This window comes from Rhinichthys klamathensis, unplaced genomic scaffold (genome assembly GCF_029890125.1).
Source record: "Rhinichthys klamathensis goyatoka isolate OS25496 unplaced genomic scaffold, OSU_Roscu_1.1 h1tg000221l_1, whole genome shotgun sequence".
NCBI lineage: Eukaryota > Metazoa > Chordata > Actinopteri > Cypriniformes > Leuciscidae > Rhinichthys > Rhinichthys klamathensis.
This window is the reverse complement of record NW_026606745.1, coordinates 683,870-689,869: the sequence shown is the minus strand read 5'-3', so window position 1 is coordinate 689,869 and position 6,000 is coordinate 683,870.

Below are 6,000 nucleotides of genomic sequence, written 5' to 3'. Positions count from 1 at the left end.
AGGAAGTCCTGAATGTGGTCCTCGGACGAGACGTACTGCTGGATCCATAGTGGCGAAGTCTTCTGTCACAAACTGCTCTGAGACAAGAAGGTTGAGGATCCAAATGTAGTATTTATTGAACAGGGTAATCTAAAAACGTAATCCAAAGTACAGGCAAGGTCAGACACAGGCAGGCAGTCCATACAAACAAACACAACAAGGCAGGGAACACGGGCAAAAGAGTAATCCACGGAACAGGCAAGAAATCCGAAACCAGGGAGAATGCTCGGAATTGCAGTGTAACACTAAACAAGGTAGATGAGGAATCATGTTTTCCTATATCTTTTCAGAAACAGAGTGTATTTTACTGTGAAAATATACTGTAACTTAATCCATTCAAACAGACCATTTATTGAAACTATAAGCAAACAGAATAAAATAATAAAATAACAATAAAAACTGAAATGAATAAGTGTTTTATCCACCCCACATCGCGAAACTGCTCAAAACAGAGTCAACAGCTGAAGTTACCTCCATGTGTTTTTTAAAATAAAAAAATAATGAGAGGGAGTACTGAAATGGACAAATGTTAGCAACAAATATTTGTTTGCTATCAGCAGAACATATACAAATAATGATTCAAGATGTGATATAAGCTGTCACCTACAATCTTATGAGAAATATTACATTTCTCTTTAAAAAGTCTTTGGATTTAAGGGTTTGCATGAAATGACAAAGCCAGTGGCAACTTATCAGATAACGAAGATAACATTGATGAATTATACAGTGTTATATAGTCCAGCCCAACTGAAAAGAGAGGTGTCTGTCAGCCCAGAGAATGAGGATGTCCAATATGAGGGTGTTATGAGGATCTCCAATACCCCAAAGCCAACAAATACGGTCTCCTGCCGCATCATCCTTAATTGACCTTCACCATGTTCTTCCACACTCATGTGGAACCAAGAGAGATTTGCTGCCTTTAGTTCTTTCTAAAGAAAATTATAAATCATAATCTGAGACAGCAAAGCCATTATGGCTTTCCGTTGTATTTATCTGTGTTTTGTGGCTTTAATGGTTTTCCAGAATCAAAAATCTACTCCCACGTCACAGCATGTACCCGCAAAGAATGTGAAGCATGGTCGTTCACGATATTGCTTCATGTTTTTCTCTCTGTCAACATCCCTTCTTTGACGGAGCTTTTCTGATTATAGTCATAAAAAAAATGTAACTGTCACACTCTTTCCATGCATGTTAGAGCCAAAATATCCGATCATATTGTGTATGAAAAAAGAGCACTGCTTCTCAGTGCAAAATGAGCTAAATGCATTACAGTGGGAATGAAATGGCATTCACAACTCATTTTACTTCTGTAATGCCACTTGCTTTATTAATGAGGAAAAAAAATATTTAGGAAGCACTTGATTTTATCCATTGGGATCAGTGTGGATAGTGGTGTTACATGCCAGAGAATTTTAAAGTATCCTATAAGGGTGGATTATTTTACCAAATCTATTGTTATTTGCCATTTGTTGTTGTAATTATTAATATTAATTCAAACTAAATTCTAAAGCTAATAATTTTTTTTTAAATAAAATATATTGTTACAATAATTTAAACATGCATTGGTTTAAGTAAGACTGCATAAACCACAATTGTAGACTAAAGCAATACCTAAATAGCTATTTGGGTATGGTTAACATTAAGATGTTGGCATGATACTCCTAGTATATAGTATCTTATAGTCTTAGACCTAGTCTTGGACTAAAACGCATGTTTGAGCTGTTTTAACTGAATCTAACAAATCTAAGTCTGTGGAACCAGGCCTATATGTTTTATGTTAAAAATGTTAAATTCCCAGCTTTATGCATCTGGTTAATCTCTCTACAAAAGTGATAATGCTACTGTAAAAACTGCTGCTGAATTAGTGTATTCAGATCCTGATGTTTACTTCATGTTTGAGGGGCTTTGGTCCGTAACTGTCTCTGGTAAGACTGTTGTTGTGGTAAGAAAAATCTCTATACAACTCCAGGGATTGTGCAGCCTGGACTGAAATGTCTTTATTCTCTTTTTCGGTTCTTTTCCCTCTATTTGTCTCAATTTCTCATGAAGGATTTACAAAGTTTTCCATTTTACTTTTGTCACTACTTGTAAGCCGTTTCACATTAAACACATTCCTAATTTCTAGTGTGATATATAATAATATAGAGTGGTTCATGGTTAGCGAGTTATAATTCTATGCACTTTGCAACTCATCAGCTTCCCAGAAAGCATTTATTTAACCAGAGGAATCTATTCATGCCTGTGAAAATATGGTCAGAAGTCACAGTCAGAATATCAATAGTGTTTTCAGCAGCTATTCAGGGAAATTTGATAAACTGACTGCGATCTTTTATACAAGATTTTAATAATTCATTATGTCTGAGGCCTGTAATTTGGCTCTTCGGACTCTGCAGTCCTTTTTTTTACTGAAGAACAGAATTTTATTGCATTACTGAACTCACAACTCAACTGACAGATTTCAAAGTTCCTGTCATACAAGTGAAAATTAAATGTAATAAAATACAATAAAAATGAAAAAGTCATAAGGCTCACTCAGACAGTATTGAAAGGGGAAAATATGACTATAGCTAAGAGCCTTCGTTTCAATTGACAGTAAATGTATATGACCCGCTGGAATAGCTGTTAAAAGTGTGTGGCTTCACTGCTGCCATTCAACGTATTCTCAGTATCTTCTTATTTTAGTCAGCTTGAACTTTTCACAAATAATAGAATACCTCTGAACTTGTAATACTCTCAATGTTTTGTGTTTATTTGAATTGATTTAATTTACATATTCAACTCTTTGCATATTGTATGTCATGCTGTGTAGGTGCTTCAGAAAGCATATTTACTTCATATGGATGTTTCAAATTTGAGACCATATTTGCACATCTAGCGAGGTAGGCTACAAAGTGAACTGAGTGAGCTTGGGTTTTGACACGCTTGACATGGCCGTGTGCGCCCATTTTCGTTTTGTTTCTTATTTTATTATTTCAGCAGCATGGGCATAGAACTTTCCTGAAAATGTTGAAATTAGTGCTAGTCATTATCTAAAATTAATTAAATCTGCTAAAGAAGATAAATTGGACTCATTCTACTTAAACGTGGACTGATGACTGATCCTTTATAGAAACATAAAAATCACACCACATTGTTGTAATGTGATTGGATTGTTGAGTGTCACTACTTATCATTTTGATATTCCATTGGACTAATTTTTTGTCGTCCTTACATTTTTTCCCTGTTTTTACTCTAAAACAAAGGTTTATAATAAATAACAATGTGCAAATCAAACCATACTTATGTAAAATTATAGTATTTTATCATTTAATATTCACAGTGCAGCCACATTATTACAGTAAGGAATTTGTGTTTATTCTTTAATTTGAATATTTATTCCTGACACTATAAATATTTTTTTCTATTGACATCCATATAGATTATTGTGAGATGCCCACATTTTATATTATTATTTTATAGATATTGTGCTAGATATATTTTTATTTTATTTAGCTAGAAAAGGTTTAGGTGTAGAAATCAGAGCAGCTTTGTGTAAAACATATTTTTGTTCAAATAGATCTAGCTCAGTAGATAAGAGATGGTGGAATACTGACATTGTTTAATGAGAACACAATCTAAATTAGTTGAGGGAGTTTGGCATTTGACCAACAACCATACGGTTAGACTGAAAAATAGTAGCCTACTTGAGTGCGTATCTTATCTGCAACAAGTCCGTATCCCACCATCATTTCATCTTTATTATCATCTGCTGCACAGGTCACAAGAGCCCCGGAGCCGGAAAACAGCTGACAAGAAAAGAAGAAGTATCAGATTCCAGAGAATGATTGATTTGTAAAGAAGAGGAAGATCCCAGACCCGCTGGCACAAACAACCGTGAAGAACATTGGTTCAGTGACACAGGGCCTCTTGAACAAGGAATTAAAACCTCCTGACTTGTGCTGCCAGGGTCATGCCAATGCCAGGGGTTCAAGATGACCCACAAGGGCATCAGAGGTCAACATGAAGTTTTATAGAAGTGAGAGAGGAAGTTGTTGATGTTGTGGCACATTTTCTGCACGTTTATTTAAGGAAGGCATTTTTCTGCCCACTGGCATTTTCTCCCTCTGACTCTGCAATTTATGGTTTGGCTCTTATGCTAACAGGAAAATTGATTATATAATTTTTATTGCCACATAAAAGTAGCCTATCCTTACCACTTGAATAAATGCTGATAATTGACGGCAGCATAATCATGCTGGCAGATATTGTGTTTTGCGTTATTTTTGCAATAATAATATCCAAGTTAAATTTATGCAAGCGCTAGTTCTGGTCCTCAAATATATTTGGTCCAATGGCGTTTAACACAAGGACTTTTTACTGTAGCCTATCACTTCACTTGTCTGTGTTTAGTCACCTTCCAGATAGCCAGTCTGCAATTTACTGATGATGATTCGTTTAACTGATTCGTTCAAACAAACTGATTCATGCAGGAACGCCACTAATGTGTGTTGCTCAGAGATGTCCGGCTGCTGTGGCTTTGTTTGTAACTATTGGCGGAACAAAAGTAAATGAAATAACTGGAATGTGTTTCAACTGTATTACTCAATAACTCCTTATTTATTGAACTGTTGTATAACTGATTTGTTCAAACAAACTGATTCATTCACGCCACTAATATGTGTCACACCTGTATTTGTGTCTTCAGTGTAAAAATTGCTTTTGAGACACCGTAGTTTCCTTTCCTGCCAGTCATTTCGTTTTTGGTATAGGCAGGCAAATTGAATACTGGGCTGTTCTCCTTATTAGAGCTAATTCCCCCTTTTCCATCCGTTTTCCACCTTGCTTCAGAGTTCATGATAGTGATTATTGAAGTAGTCTTCATAGACAGGGAAGAGGTCTCCATCACTGAATGATGATTATTACTAAGGCAGACCTGTCTCGGTTAGGTACATCACTGTTATTCAAGCTGGCCCTATCTTTTCCTTATTCTTCCATCTCATTTCATCAGCAGGACTCATTTCTTGCAGTAATAATGAGATCTGAAGAGGAGAGAACAGCGCCCCGGAGGTGCAGAATCTCTTTCTCCAGATTACTAAAGCATAGTGCGCTGAGGACGACACATGCACAAGCTCAGGTGTTGCTAACCTGTGGTTTTTCTATGCTTGCATTGCTGTTTAGTGTCCAGCTGTATGTTTAAATAAGCTAAATGTTATGGCCATCATTTATAACACCACAAGCATGTACCATTTAACACCGTTTGGCCCGGTGTATGCTATAGCAGTGCCTCTCAAACCTGTCCTTGGAACCTCCCACCATTGCACATTTTAGATGTCTCCCTCATCAGACACACCCAATTCAAGTCTTGCAGTCTGTATGAACTGAGTTGAATCAGGTGTGTTAGATGTGGGAGACATTCAAAATGGGTTCCGATTCCTGGTTCCTGGGACAGATTTGAAAAGCACTGACATAACTAGTGATGGGTTGAACAAAAAAAATCATAATATTTGAACTCTGCTCAAATGACTTTAGATGATTTTTCTGGAGTATAAAAGATCGAATCAGTAAAATGACCCAATCTTCTCACCATTAAACAGAATTGATTGCACATTCCACATTGTAAATCTAGCCAAGCTTTTTTTAAATTTACTATTTATATGATCTATTTACTAATAAACGCTGTTGCTGTTGCAGGGGTTTCTAATAATCTACTGAAATAGTGACAGCTAATTTGACTCCTTTCTCTCTTCTGTCTGTGGGAAGTCATGGAAACGCAATGGATCCTTTTCACATTTCCCGGATTCTCAGAAGTCGTCATAGTTGGGTAAACTTCTATAGTGGTGAATGGAATCTACAACAAATATAATTTATGCGTTCCCACTTGCCCCAATAGCAAAAGAGGAAAAAAATATCAAGAGATTGATTACACTGGTCAGAAGAGATAAAGATTGTCGTTTTATTAGAAACCAGTGTTTGAGTAACGCA